Genomic DNA, 18013 nt, shown 5'->3' on the forward strand with positions numbered 1-18013 from the left:
TATACAATGATCCAAGGCAATAACAAAAGAAGAGTGATGGAAAATGAAAACCACATTTGGAGAAAGAACTATGGAGTCTGAAGGCAGATGTAAGCATACTTTTTTTTATTTTCTGTTTTTTTTCTTTCTTGTGGTTTTCCTTTTTGATCTGATTCTTCTTTCACACTGTGACTAATTTGGAAATGTGTTTAACACGATTGTACATGTATAATCTATATCTGATTGCTGTCTTGGGGATAGATTAGGGCAGGGAGGGAAAAAATTTTGGAACTCAAAATTTTACAAAAATGAATATTGAAAATTATCTTTCCATGTAATTGAGATGTAATAAATAAAACACTATACTTCCCTCTTCTTCAAAAGTTCCAACTTAAATCCCATCTTCTACAGAAAGCTTTTCCTACTACTCTTAATTCTAGTGCTTACTCTCTGTTAATGATTTCCTATTTATTCTATGTAAGATTAGAGGGTACAAGTGATTTGCTTTCTGAAACTAGAAGTCCTGATGCAAATTAAAAATAAATAATCAAGTAAATTTTATTTATTTTCTAGTGCAGCATTTAGAACAAAATTTAATAACTTCAAAGAGACTTCCTCCCTCTCTCAAAGTCAGAATCCTCAGTGGAAATTACTAAACTTTAGAGTTCATTGTGGAGGAACACAATGTGAAAGAGGTATAAAAAGTGATACTTACATGTCAACATGAATTATTTGATTTTCTTGAAAGTAGATTGTCTCTCATGAAAACTTAAGTATCCCTTTGGATGCCTAACCACATTGACATACCTTCACAAAGATTTTTCCTGAGCCTATGCCTATTAAAGAAAATATTCTTAAATTATATATATCAATGACTGCTAAATGTAGTACTTCTATTATTTGAATGGAAATGACTATGGATGAAAATGTTTATTATTCTACCTATCAACTTTATAATGTTCTGCAGATAATTTAAACATTTTTATCTGTAGTCTTTTTTTTTTCCTAGAAGAATCCAAAGCCTAACTGATTGATTATTGAATAGTTCTAGGATTAGGAGAGCTCCATTTCTTTTGTTCAATTTCTTTGGAAATAATATATATATAACATATATATATCAAAGTGAAAGTGGTGACTGTGCTGGGAAAGTGCCATGATTGTCAGCTTTCTTGAACTGCTGTTCATGGTTAGTACAAATGTTAGATTAGCCGTGCATAAGATCAAGGGAATTAAAAAAAAGTGGTTGTATGAATCATCTCAAACACCTAAAGTTCATCCTATATGGAAAGATTGACTTCTGAATACTTGAACTAGCTTCCTAAGAATTCTTCCGCAAGTCAAGCTGTTCTGCTATGTTTTAAGCTCAACTGAAACACAAATTAAGTTTGTATCAAATACTACACCTAGATAATTTGTATTTGAAACTTAGAGTCATTTGCAACAAGTTTACAAGTAGTGAAATCCAGACCATTTTTTTTTCCATCAGGGCCACAGAGAACGAAATATGACAAAATGCTATGAGCATTCCAAATATGACTGCATTTTCTTTTTTAAATTAATTTCTTAAATTTTTTCTTAATTTATTTTGAGTTTTCAACATTCACTTCAATAAGGTTTTGAGTTTTAATTTTTTCTCCCCCTACCTTTCCTCTTCCCTCTCCAAGAGGGCATGAAATCTGATATAGGCTATACATATACATTGCTATTAAACATATTTTCACATCAGTTATGTTGTAAGGAAGAATAGAACCAATAGTAGGAACTTCAAGAAAGAAGAAACAAAACAAAACAGAAGAAAAAAAAAGAGCAAATACTATACTTAGATCTGCATTCAAATTCCATAGCTCTCTCTTTGGATGTGGATAGCATTTTCCATCAGGAGACTTTTGGAGATGTCCTAGATCCTTGCATTGCTGAGAAGGGCTAAGTCTATCAAAGTTAGTCATTGCACAAAATGTTTCAGTGTACAACCTTGTCCTGGTTCTGCTCACTTCCCTCAGTATTGGTCTGTACAAATCTTTCCAGGTTTTTCTGAAGTCTACCTGTTCTTATTTGTTATAGCACAATAGTATTCCATGACATTCATATACCACTGCTTGTTCAACCGTTCCCCAATTGATGGGCAGAAAATGATAATTTCTTATTTATTTATTTATTTATTCTTAGTCTTCAAAATTCATTTCCATGAGATTTTGAGTTCCAAATTTACTGCCCATCTCATTCCTCCCCCCATCCCAAGATCCATGCATTCTGAATACTCCATTGTCTAATCTGCCCTTCCTTCTATCTCTCCCCACCTTCTCTTATCCCCTTCCCCTTCAATTTTCCTATAGAGCAAGATAGATTTCTATACCCCATTTCCTATGTATCTTATTTCTCAGTTGCATGTGAAAACAATTGTTTTAACATTTGTTTTTAAAACTTTGGGCTCCAAATTTTCTCACTTCCTCCCTCCTCACCAACCTTCTTTGAGAAGGCAAGCAACTCAATAGAGGTTATACATGTGTACTCATGCAAAACACTTCCATAGTAGTCATGTTGTGAAAAACTAAATGTATTTTGCTTAATACTATCCCGCCCCCCCCATGTATTCTAGTCTCTCTTTTGACCCTGTCCCTCCTTAGAAGTATTTGCTTCTGATTACCCCCTCCCCCAAAATGCCCTCCCCTTTATCATCTCCCTGCTCTCTTTTTGCTTGCCCCCCCCCATTTTCCTGGAGGGTAAGATAGATTTCCATACCCAATTGAGTGTGTGTTATTCCTTCCTTAAGCCAAATCTGGTGAGAATAAGATTCACTCATTTCCTCTCACCTTTCCTCATTTCCCCTCCACTGTAAAAGCCTTTTCTTCTCTGTTTTATGTGAGATAATTTACCCCATTCTATCTCTCCTTTTCTCCTTTTTCCAGTATAATCCTCTCTCACCCCCTAATTTTATTCTCCAGATACCACCCCTTCATCTTCAACTCACCCTGTGCCCTCTATCTATCTATCTATCTATCTATCTATCTATCTATCTATCTATATACATACATACATATAATTTTTTCCCTCCAACTACCCTGATACTGACAAAGGTTTCATGAGTTACAAGTATCATCTTTCCATGCAGGAATGTAAAAAGTTCAACCTCACTAAGTACCTTATGATTTCGCTTTCCTGTTTACCTTTTCATGTTTCTCTTGAATCTCATATTTGAAAGTCAAATTTTCTATTCAGCTCCAGTCTTTTCATCAAGAATGCTTGAAAGTCTTCTATTTCGCTGAATGTGCATTTCTATCTTCTGAATAGTTATACTCAGTTTCGCTGGGTAGTTGATTCTGGGTAGTAATCTTATCTCCTTTGTCTTCCAGAATATTATATTCCCCAAGTCTTCCAGTCCCTTAATGTAGATGCTGCTAAACCTGTGTTATCCTGATTGTGTTTCCATAATATTTGAATTGTTTCTTTCTGGCTGCTTGTAATATTTTCTCCTTTACCTGGAAACTCTGGAATTTGGCTACAATATTCCTAAGAGTTTTCCTTTGGGGATCTGAGGAGGTGATTGGTGGATTCTTTCAACTTCTATTTTGCCCTCTGGTTCTAAAATATCAGGGCAGTTTTCCTTGATAATTTCTTGAAAGATGATGTCTAGGCTCTTTTTGTGATCATGGCTTTCAGATATTTCAATAATTTTTAAGTTCTCTCTCCTGGATCTATTTTCCAGGTAAGTTGTTTTTCCAATGAGATATTTCACATTCTCTTCTATTTTTTTTCTTTCTTTTGGATTTGTTTTACAGTGTCTTGATTTCTCATAAAGTCACTAGCTTCCAATTGCTCCATTCTAATTTTTAAGGAAGTATTTACAGGTATTTGGAGCAGTTTGGGGGAGAGCTCAACAAGTCACAGCTTTTACTTTGCCATCTAAGACTGCATTTTCTTAAAGCTACTTCTATTCTCAGTCCACAGGGTCCAAAAAGGTTGTCTCCTCTTTGCAGCATGGCATCAAGAATATTGATTTTGTCTCTGTATTCTCTGTCATTTCTCTTCCCTAATAGTAAGTCATGGATGGATCCAATTGAAGGCCCTCCTTCAATCATCTCATCATTAGTAAAACCAGGTATTATGTGTGAAAGTCTACTTTTCAACAGCATAAGGAATCTTAGAAAACAAATTATAAGCAGAAAAATTGAGTACATGTTTCTCTATTATAAGTACTTTTATTGTATAATCTTGTATAACAGTTACAATATAATATAGGTGATAGTAGAATTGGGTTATCTAGGCAAAATCAGTATACATAATACAATGAAAAATACATGTTATAAATCTAGGTTCTAGCCAAAGTAAATTAGTAAAGGGAAGAAAGATGCAGGAATATTTTAGGTCTAGCATAACAAGGTCTTGGGATCAGGAGGTCATAGAAAGTTAGCCATTCCATCTTTCTCATTCCTCCAGTTTGACTTGGTCTCTTCCTGCCTACAGTGGAGGGACACACACACACACACACACACACACACACACACTTCATTCTGTTGATTGCCAGTTTCTTCACATGGCCACTTACTATCTTCAGAACAAGGAGAGAAAGGCCATTGCAGCCTGTACTAATGTTTTTCACCTTATTCAGGCATGGGGAACCAGAAACCCCAAGGTCACGTATGGCCCTTTATGTCCTCAAGTGCAGGGAATTTGATTTGTGAAGTTTGGATTCTGTCAAAGGGCTGTATTTGAGGACCTAAAGGATAAAATGTGGCCTCAAGGCTGCATGTTCCCCACTCTGTCTCTACCTACCCAAAGGGAAAGGAAAGAAATACCCTCTCGCTATCTCCTGGACTAGTCTATTCCATTCCATCCTGCTCCTCCCGCCCCACTGGTCTTCTTGTTTGAGCTGGTTCTGAGAGAACTCCTCCACTCCACCTGGACAAACCTCTAAGGATTTTATAACTCATTCCTCAACTATTACCAAACAGTGATCCAGTCACACCCTCCCAATAAATCTGACTGCCTAACAGTCATTATTGAAACCCCATTCTCCATCTCCTGAGCACTTACTCCTATTCCCATCAACCTAATATCCTCCATCCCCCCAAAAAATTCCATTTGAAAATTATCCACTACTTCCATTGTGCTCTCTGGAATGGTTACTCCATAGGTAACAAATTTGCTTCCATCTTAAATGTTTTATTTTCACACTCCTTCCATATTTTGTCTCTCACCAAGATCTAGATCTCTTTTGATGACAAAGCCTGCTTGATCACCCTTTCCACACACTCACTACAGTTTTGCTCATTCCTCCTGTAAACTGAGGCATAAACCTTTATGGATTCTGGATCCCTCCTTGAATGAAGAATGATCTTTATTAAACAGGTGTAAATGTGATCCTGTGTAGCAATTAGCCTAATGCTAGAACAGTTCAATTAGAATAGAGCAAGGAATTGTTTGATTTTTTTTTTATAATTTTTCTAAGAAAGAAAGTGGGGAATAATCTTGGGATTGGGTAACCTGGGAAGGGAAGGGGGCATGTTATGGACTAAGAATCCCCAACAAGAGGTGGGGAGAGTTCCAGGAACAGGGGCACTGTGCTAACTGTTTTCACTAGAAGTTTTTGTTACATGATCTCAAGTAGCCCTCACTATGGCAAGACAATTATTTTATTCCTCTCTACTTGACTCACTATCCCATTTGCAAGAAAAGTGGCCTTTTCAATTTTTTTATACCTCCTAAAATCTCCCATGTCTCTCTCTCCCTAAATCCCTTTCAATGGAAAACTTTCCATCTCATTTCAAATATTATACCATTTTCTAAGGGCTCTTTTTCTCCTGCTTTCATCTTGTATCACTGAGATGCTTTCTGACTATTTCTTCCTTCATCCCAATCTCACATAAAGAGATGAGCATTCTTCTTGCCAATGCAAACCCATCTACATGCACAATTCCAGGTGTGGCCAAGGGAGAATGGAGCCTATATAGGATTAAGGGTGGGAAGTGACCAGGGACATAGGGAGGTCTAGGCTAGGTTAGGGGTAACAGAGATTTGGGAGATTGGGTGTAGGCACAAAGGAAGGCCAGTTGATGGGATTATAGCTTCAGGCAAATGCTAGATACTTGGCCATGGGAGAAAGTCCAGGGTTTTTCTTTTTTGGCATCTAGATCCCATCCTCATCATTCCCCCCTCAAACAAATGGGACCCAAATTCTTGATAAGGAGCTAAAGTCTCGACTTCTGAAACTGCTTCCTGGTGGCACGAAGCATAGACCCCCCCCCCTTGAGGGGGTCCTAAAGAGGAGGTTGACTGGAACTGAGCACAGGATGCACAAAAGGTATGATGGGGGGGGACATTGGCTAGTACCCACTGTTTGCTATCAACTGTAGGTGAATGGCCTGTAGTCTGGAAGACACAAATCTGACAGAAAAGACTGCAGGGCCCAGATATAAAGCAGGGACTAGATTTAGGGCCCAAATATGAGAGGATAAAACATCCTTAGCTCTGTTTGGATTCAGATAATTCAGTTCTCCAACCATGCAGTATCAAATCCACATCATAGCCAGATTTAAGAATAGCCAGGTGGGTAAAGTTCCTTTTCAAAGGAACATACTGGGGAAACTGAGCCAGGAGGATCCCATCTTAGACAGATGCTAAAATTGTCCTCTCAGCTTTTCCTGATGCTGATTTCCCACCAATATCACATTCTCTCTGAGTAGCTTGTAGCATTTCTCTCAGATGGTAGATTATTGATTATTGATGGATTATTATGATCCATTAGACAACTCAAAATAAAATCATGAGCTTTTTTTTTTTTTTTTTACCTAAACCAGTAAGTTTCACTAATCACAGCTTAGGAAAACTTTTTCAGGATTTACATGTCAAATTTAAATTTGTCCTAGTGTAAGAAGTCAATCATTAGAGATTATTTCTACATACTTGCAAATTCTCAGCAAGACAAAACCCAAACAAGCTTTTTGGCATTACACATTTAATTTATACATTAAAACAATAACCAACAATAGCAAAATTATTTCAACTGTAACCAAATTATGAAAATTTGCTTGACATAATTCCCTGATGCCAAACAATTTGCTCAACTTTCTCCCAAACTTCTGGGGGAACGTGGGGAGGTCTGGTGCACAGAAGGAAAAGGGAGATAGGAGGTTTAACTAGAGAAGATTGACTCCCAAAATTCACCATCAGATCCCTTCCCAACAAAGGTGCAGGGCAAGAGGAGTACACAAAGAAGGAGTGTTCAAACAGCAGAACTTCAAATTGGCAGGGGAGACATCTCTTAGTTTTCTCTTCAATGCCTGTGATCTGACAGGACAAGGGGGCAAGTAGGGCCAGAGTAATTGGTTTAAACCAAGAGCATAGCCATGATAAAGTGTATAACCTTACCTTCAGCCTTGATTTTTGCCCAGGGCTCAGCTAGATATGGAGAAAGTGGGACTGCTACCAAGCTCCTGATTCCCCTGTCATTCCCTGTCTTAAGAAGACTGGAGGATGGGGTACTTGGGGGCAACTCCACTATGTTTCCAACCTCAGGGACAATCCTTCCTCCAATGTCCCTCCTGGTCACATCTTGGGCACAGTCCCAGAGGAACTGAGTCATGAGGGCTCCCTCTGGGGGGGGGGGTGCCCTGGAGGGGTATTCCTAGGACCAGTGGGCCTCCTTGTGACCCTCACTGCCCTAGTTGTCAGGTTTCCTCTGAGGGGGCAACATGGGGGGGCACTTCTTGGACCAGTGACCCTCCTGGTGCCATTGAAAGCAGGTTGTCCCACTGCAGGAGTTGCTAGAAACACCCTTGGGTCTTTTTCTGGCCATGCCAGCAGCCAAGAATTGAGCATGTTCTCTGTCTCTAGCCCTTTCTCTTCTTTTTCTTTCCTCTGCTGCTACTAAGTCTCTATTGTTAAAAACTCCAAAGACGGTCTCCAGTAATTGGGCCTGAGGGGTTTGAGGTCCCATTGCCAATTTCTGCAGTTTCCTCCTAATATCTGGGGTAGACTGATTAATGAAATACATGCTAAGGATTGTTGCCCCTTCTGTATAGTCTGCTTCTACTGGCCAGTCTTGGAAAAGGGTAACTTTTTTCTTTTCTCCTTGAGTAATTTCCTTAATTTTTTGAAAATTTACTTGCTTTTGAAATGCAGTTCTTAGGCCTTCTAGCAGGCAAATTACCATATTGTCTATCTTTCCCCTATCCTCATTCTTCTGATAATCCCATCATGGATCAGTAGTGGGACCAGCAGCTGTTCCTGGGTGTTACTTTGTGGGGTCACTGCTAGCCAAACATTCCCCAAATTTTTGGACTTGTTCCCAGATTCTTCTCTTCTCCTCAGTGGTACAATAGATGGAGAAAAGGATATGCAAATCACCCCCAAGAAATCTCAAATTTTAGGATCATGTCACTAAAGCCTTCAGTAAACTTAGTGGGATCTTCTGAGTATCGCCTTAGTTTCTCTTTGACCTGAATGTGGTCTGAAATGGAAAACGGAACATCCAACCTAATTGTCTCATTGGGTGAGATAGGAACTTCCCTTAGGGGAAAAAGCCCTGAAGGCACTGTGGGAACTGGGGCTAGGGAGGAAGGGAGATAGGAAGTCCCACTTCTTGTAAGTGAGGGACTGGGGGATACTGACCAGCAAATGGAAAAATCAGCTGGCACCGGAGGAGGGGGAGGGGTCAGGGAAGGAGATGCCACTGAGGCCAGGGTCTGGGTGGTCCTTGCCTCAGGGTAAAGGGCCTGGGGGGGGAGATGCTGAGGAAAGGCCCTTATCTAAAACCTTAGTAGGGGGTCACCTCCAGAGCAGGTGCCTGTGAAGGAAATTCAGGGAAGGCAGGATATAAAGGGATGTAGGCTAGAGGAAAATGGAAGGTAAACCAAGGGAAAGATGGGGGGTATGGGAAACAGGGGCAGCCAGGGGAGGATGGGGTGAAGATAGAATCTGGGGAGGTGGTATTAATGGAGGGTGGGAAGAGGGGGGTGCTCTGGCATTGGGCCAATAAGAGGGTCATCCAGAAAGTCTAGTTGATCCCCATTCCCCAATTGTGGGGTGGCTCTAGCTATGAGTATCCTACAATCTTTTCTTTGAATAGGGCCATGAGAAAGTTCAATAAAAGTCATTATGTAGGGAATCTCCACCCATTTTCCTTCTCTGCTACAATATCTTTCTAACTCTGAGAGAGTATGTTGCTGTAATGTCCCAAAAACAGACCATGCCTCATAATTTCCCAGATGATACTGAGGCCAAACAGTGTTGTAAAAGAACACTAGCCTTTTCTTTTTAAGTTCTTTAGAGAAACTAAATTTTTCCCAATTTTGTAAAAGACAGCCCAAAGGAAGATCTTTGGGAACTGAAAAAGATTGACCCTTTGCAGGCATGGGGACTGGAAGTCCCTCCCTCCTTAAAGGAAGATTTGGCAATAAGCCTTGCCTGGGGAAACAAACAGAAAAACCAAAAGCCCTAAGAAGTACCTTAAGTTTTCCCAAGTCCCTATGTTGAGAGAATTGAGAGGATTGGGCCTATGCTTCTGGATAGGGAGTCTGAAGGTGTGCCCAGGTCCATGATTGAACAGAATCATTGGACTGAGAGCTTGAGAGCATCAGGCTGAGTTTAAGATAACCTCATAGCTGTCGGACCTAATGGCATCTGAGAAGTCAGGCCCAAAAAGCACTTCCAAGTCAAGACTTGATAGGTGCTTGGAAATCACCTCTCAACCACAGGACAAGAAAGGGATTAGGGAGAGGGGGAGGCTTACATACTTTGCAGTCTTGGCTGGAGAAGAATTTTGGATTTGGCAGTTATTCCCAGTCAGGGAACCAAATGTTCAGGTCTAGAGGGTTAGGGGTACTGGGACCCTGGGATCACAACACATGGGCCCTGACAGAAAGAATTCAACCCAAGGCTTCTTTCAACTAAAGACAAGGTTTATAAAAGATCTGCCATATTAGCCAGACTCTTAAGGAATCTGTGTATCTGTGAGGTATTGGCTAGATTGTAAAAATCTGAGCAGTGGCTAGATTATAAGAATCAGAGCACACAGCCAACTTTTAAACACCTGTTTTCTTCAGCGGATTCCACCCCCACCCCGAATTTGGCCAGTTGTATTTTTTTAAGTAATTCTTTTCTTCAGTCAGTTTTTTCCCTTCCTTTTCCAAGCTGTTAACTCCTGCATACCTCTCATTTCTTTTCCCAATTTTTCTTTTACCTCTCTTATTTGACTTTTCAAATCCTCCTTGAGCTATTCTAAGATGGCTTTTTGGCCTTGTGACCAATTCTTATTCCCCTTTGAGGTTTCAGATGTCGAGTTATTGACAATATTGTCCTCTTCCGAGTTTGTATTTTGATCTTCCCTGTCAGTATGGCAAATCTCTATGGTCAATGTTAGTTTGTTTTTTTGTTTGTTTGCTTTTGTTTATTTTTGAGCTGGAGTCTGTCAGTTTCTTTGACTATGTTAAAACACTTGGTGGGGTCCTTGTGTTGGCATTTGTCTCTTCAGCTACCCTGGTGCTCAGGATCTCCTGCTGGTTTGCTGTGGTAGGGCTTGCTGCTGGCTCTCTGAGATGCATCCTGTCCTGGACATCCTCCCCTTTAACTGGAGTGATATAGATCTTTCTTGCTGATCCTCCATGTTTCCCGGTCTAAAAGCTTGTTCTACCCCGTCTTTCTGTTGGCTTCGTTGTTCTGGGATTTTTCCTGGGGCACTATTTTCTGGTTTGTCAGAGGTTAATATGGGAGAGTTACACAGATTAACTATTTACTCTGCCATCTTGGCTCCATGAAGTGCCAGAACCTAATTTTTTAGGAAAGTGGACAAGTTATCCATAATTTCATTCTGCTCCACACTCTACTCCTGACTATCTAGGCTTTATGCAGCATGCCACAGCTACTTTCCTGCACCTTCCCCAACTTTTTCAGCCTCCTCTTTTTGCATTTTCTTCTCCTGTTAGAATGTAAGCCCCTTGAGGGCATGGCCTGTCTTTCTGCTTGTATTTATTTTCATTGCACTTAGTGTGGTTTCTGACACATAGTAATTACTTAATAATGGATTTTCGAATTATTGCCTGTGAATTATTTGATCTGTAGAGTGGATTTATTTATTCAGTTGTTTTTTCAGTCATGTCTGACTCTTCATGACCCCATTTGGGGTTTTCTTGCCAATGAGACTGCAGTGGTTTGCCACTCATTTTACAAATAGAGACCTGAGGCAAATAGGGTTAAGTGACATGTTTATGGTCACATAGCCAGAAAGTGTCCAAGGTCAGATCTACACTGAGAAAGAGGGATCTTCCTGAGTCCAGGCCTTGCACTCTATTGACTATGCCACCTAGCTGCCCTAGAATGGATGCTACATTTCTTCAAGATAATGCATTCATGTCTCCAATGTGAATGAGATAATTAAAAGTTTCTACTAGGTGGTGTATTTTTTTTTTGTACTGGTCAGATTGTAGATATGTGTGCAATGTTAGAATATGGAATTGTATCTATCTATATCTCTATTACATCTATATCTATATAGATTCAAAACATATATAGATATAGATATTATGCATAGCTATAGAGAGGCACATATGTACATATTCATGTAATATACATATATACACAAACGCATATGTGTATGCACAAAAACACAAACATAAGCTCTGACTGTGGTAAATCAATTTTTAAGTCTTCAAAATGTGCTGTCTGCCTCAGGTTTCCACTGAAAACTCTTGAAAATGTTTCACCAAATTTGTGAGTGGTATAATAGTGCAAAGAATTAGTCTGTGAAAGTATAGTGTTTATACAAAGGGAAGAATCCACCTTAGAGCTTTTGTACTATCAGACAAGTATTGTCTCCATCATGTATGTATGAGCATTCCCACTAACCCTTATTTTCTAGGAACTTGATCATTTCCTTTCTAAAGTGGTGTTTCCCCCATATGGCAAATAGTTAATGTTAGTGTAGACAGTGGAATTGGTTCAGGCAAACTCAGTGTCGTAGGTGGGACCCTTTGATGGAAACAATATTGTTGAAATGAAGACAACTCCATAGTCCAGGTCTCTGAACCCTAAATTCATGAATGACTAAAAAGTAGATACTGCACAACTCAAACAGCATAACACATTATTCATAAAAGCCATATGAAGTCTAGAAAGTGACCTTCCATTCCTCTCCATAGATCTAGCTGATTGAGATTATACTTATTAGAATAAAGTTGATTGTGCAATTGTATGATATTTATGGAAATAACTCCTCATCCTCAATCATACAAAACATACTGATGATTCTTGTGCTGGAGGGAAAATTCTGAAATAGTATCCAGCTGGAGACTGTCATGGGATATGTTATACATCTGAGATAAGCAATGCAAAACAATTTTGAGAATAGAAAATTGTTTTCTCCAAAATTACATTCTTCTACAATACCTAAATTGTTTTTACCATAGTTAATAATTCTCCTGAACTACCAGGAAGGGGGTAGATTAGGTCATATTTTGGACCTCTACAAGGTCTTAATCTTTTGAGTTGTTTTTCTGTACTGTGAGTGGTATATGACCATTGATTATTTCAAAAACCAATTTCAAAATCTTGGTTTAAAAACCAAGCCCCAGAGGCTTGGGATCTCTGGGGTAGGATAACTGTGTGATGAGGCTTGCTTTCTCTGCAGTACTATAGAGTCCATTAAGTTTTTAGATGTTCTCAAATTGAGCTTAGTGAGTAATCCAAATAGCTGGCATCTTGGCAGTTTCATCATAGGCACCAGAAAACAATGTACCATGAAAGAAGAAGCAATAAGGCCTAGGTCTGAGGATATAAAAAGGCAACAAACTTTATTGATGCCTTATTTTTACAGGATGAATCATGGGTGACCGCCCTAACTCAATGGAATTTTGAGATTGGCTGAATAGCATCCGTCAATAATCATAATCTCAGAGCTTCCTTGGCTCGCTCACTTAGATTAATTAGTTCCAAGTAAGCATGCAGAATAAATGCTGAATTGTCTACCATGAGATGACCAGAAATCAATACATCTGCATTCATAAAGGTACATATATTTTATTGGCTAACTCGAGGCAAGTCAATTGACAGGTTCATCCAGGCTAATTCAGAGGATCACAAGATCACATATTAAGGCTAGAATGGGCTTCTGAAGTCATATAATCTAACACCTTCAATTAATTTTTCTCAACATATTTTTATTTAATTAATATTTCTCAATTTCCAGGAAAAAATAGCCTTTTACAAATATTTTGAGTTCCAAACTGTCTTCTTCCCCTTCTCCCTCCTTGAGAAGGCAAGACATTTGATAATGATTGTGCATATGAAGACATGGAAAACATATTTTCATAATATCCATATTGCAAAAACAGCAAACATTAAAAAATAAAGTTAAGAAATAGTATGTTTCAATTTGTATTCAGACTCCATAGGTTCTTTCTCTGGAGGTGGATAACATTCTTCTTCATAAATCCTTTTGAATTGTCTTGGTTCATTGTATAGATAAGAATAGATAAGTCATTTTGCAGTCAGTCATCATACAATATTGCTACTGCTATGTACAATGTTTTCCTGGTTCTGTTCAGCTTTGCATGAATTAATGTAAGTCTTCCTACATTTTACTGAAACCATCCTGTTCATCATTTCTTTTAACAAAATAGTATTCTATCTTAATTATATAGCACACATTGTTTAGCCATTCCTCAATAGATGTGTATCTGCTCAATTAACAATAATTTGTCCCCACAAAAAAGCTGCTATAAATATTTTTACACAAATGGATCCTTTCCCCTTTCCTTTGAAATCTTCATGATCCTGACCTAATAGAGGTATTGCTAGGTCAAAAGGTCTTATAGCACATTGAGCACAATTTCAATTTATTCTTGAGAATGGTTGGACTAGCCCACAAATCCACCAACAGTTCATTAGTGTCTCAATTTTCCCCGCATCCCCTCCAATATTTGACATTTTCTTCTGCCAAGTTAGCTAATCTGATAATTGTGAGATGGTTTCTCAGAGTTATTTTAATTTATATTTCTCTAATCCAAAGTGATATTGAACACATCTTCATATGCCTATAGATAGCTTTGATTTCTTCTTCTGAAGATTGCTTTTCATATCCTTTGACCATTTATCAATTGGGGAATGACTTATACTCTTATAAATTTGACTCAGTTTCATATATATTTGAGGAACATGGCCTTTACAAGAGAAACTTGCTGTAAAACTTTTCCCCAGTTTCTTCCTTTCCTTCTAATCTTGGCTACATTTGTTTTGTATATGCAAAAATGTTTTCAATTCAATGTAATGAAAGTTATCTATTCAACATTACAATGTTCTCTATCACTTGTTTGGTCATAAATTCTTCCCTTATAGATAGATTTGAGGGGTAAAATTTTCCATGCTTCCCTAATTAGCATATGATATAACTATATGGATCTTATTTTGGTATATGGTGTGAGATATTGTTCTTTTTTATTTTTCAATGTTTATTTTTATTTATTTTTATTTTTAATGTTTAAATTTAATTTTTTTCCATCTCATGGTTGGGAAATCAGGCTAACTGCTTTAATGTATTTCTACTTCTAGAAATTCAGCCTTTCATAATTTTTTATTCCTAATGTACAAAAGGGTAAAATTTCAGATAACCAAGTTTATTAAGTCATTAAAATTATTTTATGTCCAAATCTAACACAATAATCTCTAGATAAATGACTACAATTGCTTCCATAACTCTCCTACATAGTAAAAGGCATGAACTTTGTGACACTATCATTTAGAGTTAGAGTACAGATAGTGAAGATGCCGACCGAGTACAGGTGCCACTTCATTTGCCTTATCTCCCCATCCTAAGATAAAAAACATGTTCTTCTTTAGATCTCTTGGGGAAACTTTATTCTCTCCTTTGGACAACATATTCAAATCTGCATTGGTTGTTTCTGTACTTGTCTATCAGATCATAAGCTTCTAGAGACCAGAAGAGGCCTGCCTTTTATTCATCTTTGTATTCTTAGTGCCTAGAACAATGCCTTCCATGAAGTAGATGCTTAATGTCTAAATTATCAAAGCTTTGGTATTGCTGAATTCACCTGGCTCACTGGTGATGTGTTGATGTTTTTTAAAGAAAAAAAGATACTTAAGAAAAGGCTCCCTTTTTAAAGTTGTATGCAAACTGAACATGAGATTACATTCAGATATGTCACAGTTAGATACTATCCCCCCTAAAAAAACCCCACTAATGTGACTTTAGACTAAGCTAATAGAAATATAAGAGAAATAATAATCCACTGTGATCTTTGTTGGCCAGGCCATGCTTGAAGTATTGTTTCTTTAAAGAGACATTGACAAGCATGTTTATAGGAAAATGCCTAAGTTGGCTGGAGCCCATGGCTGAAGGAAATGTTGCTCTTTAGCTTGGTGGGTTTGGGGGGAGAGAAGACTTGGGTGGGATATGAGAATGGGTCAGTGGAGGAGGTAATAGGCTTACTATGTGTGACTCCAGAGAGCAGAGCTTTAAGGGCAGCTAGGTAGCACAGTAGACACCTACTAGCTGTGTGACCCTGGGCAAGTCACTTAATCCCAATTGCCTAATAAACAAACAAACAAACAAACAAAAAAAAACAGAGAGCAGAACTTTGAACAATAAAGGGCAAAGCTACAATGAGGTAGATTTACATTTGATATCAGGAAAAAAAATCCCTAATAATTGATTCTATCTGAAAATGGACCTTCTGCCTCAGGAACTAGTAGTCTCCCATCACTGGAGATCTTCAAGCAGAAGGTAGAAAACCATTGTCAGGGGATGTCTAGAAGTGATTCATTTATCAAGGGAAATAATCAGAACTTTTCATGAGTCAGTGTGATGGCTTTGTCCTTAGAAGACTAGAATACCATTTAATGGTGGTATCTCCTAAGTCTCTGATTTCTATTTCTCAGCTAGGTTCCTGGCCTGAATTAAGTTGGAGGAATTGTAGCTGTTACTTCAATTTGCTACATAACTGCAAAGTTGATTCCTATTGTTTCAAAAGTGTTGCTTTATTCTCTGCTAATGTAAATGTAATAGAACTAAGCACATGTAAAGAGCTTCCAATGTCTTTTCTCAGCTTCAGCTGGGCAAAGGGGGTATTCTCAAGTAATTTCAAGTACATCATTAGCTAAATTGATAAAGTGGAGTGAATGGATGAAGAATGTCATATAAATTAGCAGTTATACAGGTTTTGTTAGCTCAAACTATGGCTTCATGGATTATCAGAGAAAATCTGGAGGTGAATCTTGTTCTCTGGTTTCCTCCCTGGTGGTGCTTGTGGCTGGTCACATGGACAGAAGGTTTCTGCTGCCATCTTCTTATAACACTTCCTTCAGACTCCTGTCTGCTGCTTGAATTGTAAATGCTGCACTGGAGAGCTGTTTTTTAACTTCTTCCCAGGCCTCATGTTGATCTGCTTTGTTTTCAATATCAAACATGGTATCATAGATTCCTGGAAATGATTCCCCTGCATGTTTGTTGTGACTACTTGGAGCACAGATGATGTGCCTATAGAATTGCCTTCCAGGTAAACCAAAGGGATCAATGAAAGCTCTTTCCAACAGCATAAAATTATCACTCACAATTCTCACTGCAATTGGGTTATGTGTGCAAGTATTCTATGACAATCCGCAGCAGCATCTGTGAAGTTTCTCACAGCAGAAAATAAGGAATCAAATGATGTTCTATGGTTTTTCAATTGTTGGTCATGTTTCTTGGATAAATTATAGATACTGGTAGCATAGCTCTCTAAAGCTTTTGCATAGTCTTGAATATTAAAGGAATGATTCTGGAATCTGCAAGTTCATACACCTCATAACTGGGCTACAACAAGTTGTTTTTAAAGGTAGGGTCATAAAACTGGTCAACCAGCTCAAAAGTCTCATAAATAGTGTGGTAAACTGGATAGCTACTGAACTTGTCTGTTTTCCTGTTCTTAGTATAACAGGCTCTACCTGAAGCAATTCCCAGCCTCTGAAAATAAACTTCAAAATCACTACCAGATCCTAGTTTATTTTTTTTAGGAAAATTGTTATCTTCAGGTGAAGGGACCTTTTTCAACCAGCTTTCATAAAGAGATTTGCTTTCAAAACCATCATCAGGACTGTCAATCCCTTTTGTCAGATTATAAACCAATTTGTAGAGAAGGGGTGTGCAGTCCACTCTAAGGGTATAATTGCCTTCTATGGATGAGTCAGAATTTATATAAGCAAAGCTTCTCTCTTGAAGTATTTTTGCATTCTCCTCAGCCCATTCTGTGGAACCCAACAGTCCAAATTCTTCTACATCCCAGCTAGCAAAAATAATAGTTCTTTTTGGTCTCCAAACTGTCTGGTTCCATGGATCCTCTGATTGTTCCAATTACATTGTAAATCCTTGTTATTTCATTGGTATTGTGAACATGCGTTCTGACTTTCCTGGTGGAATAGTTCCCTATAAAGCCAGACCCAATATTATAAAGCACATTAAGATTTCCTTTCCAGCTGTCATCTGGTGGTGCAATTCCTCCCATATTGCATAATAATATCTCTGCATCGTGATATCCAATGGGATGTACTGGTATTTGGGAGATTCTCCCTCCTTCATTTTCTGCATACCTGAAAGAGTATTCTTTCACTGGGTAACCTGGAGTGAGAGGATCACCTGCTCCATTCAGGTATAATACATTCCCTCTCTGGGCAACATCTCCAGGAAGTTTCCATCCATTAGGATAGGGCTGTACCCCAGGAGCAAGGTAATCAGCTGGATCTGAGTACAATATAATCACTATGGCTCCAGCTAACGTAGCATTCTTAACCTTCAAAGCCAAAGTAAAATAGAAAAAGTCAACACGACAACACTTGATTATGGCAGCCAACTTTGATGCTCTTGCCTCCCTAGTACCTAGTTATCAAGGTGAGATATTGTTCTATACTTTGTTTCTGCCAAACTGCTTTCCAGTTTTCCCAGTAATTATTGTCAAATAATGAGTTCTTGTCCCAAAAGTTTAGATTTTTGTGTTCACAAACCACTAGAGTACTATGATCATGTACTTCTGTGTATTATATACTTAATCTATTC

The 18013-nt window shown here is 38.4% G+C and overlaps 2 pseudogenes; both read right to left on the reverse strand.

The window, feature by feature from the left end:
* The window catches only part of LOC114051737, a 92838-nt pseudogene extending 85280 nt beyond the window's left edge, over positions 1–7558 (reverse strand).
* Positions 7559–16272: 8714 nt separating this feature from the next.
* LOC114051703 lies at positions 16273–17744 on the reverse strand (annotated as a pseudogene).
* Between the last annotated feature and the right edge of the window lie 269 nt (positions 17745–18013).

This window comes from Vombatus ursinus, unplaced genomic scaffold (genome assembly GCF_900497805.2).
Source record: "Vombatus ursinus unplaced genomic scaffold, bare-nosed wombat genome assembly UNPS02014805.1, whole genome shotgun sequence".
In the NCBI taxonomy this organism is placed as follows: domain Eukaryota; kingdom Metazoa; phylum Chordata; class Mammalia; order Diprotodontia; family Vombatidae; genus Vombatus; species Vombatus ursinus.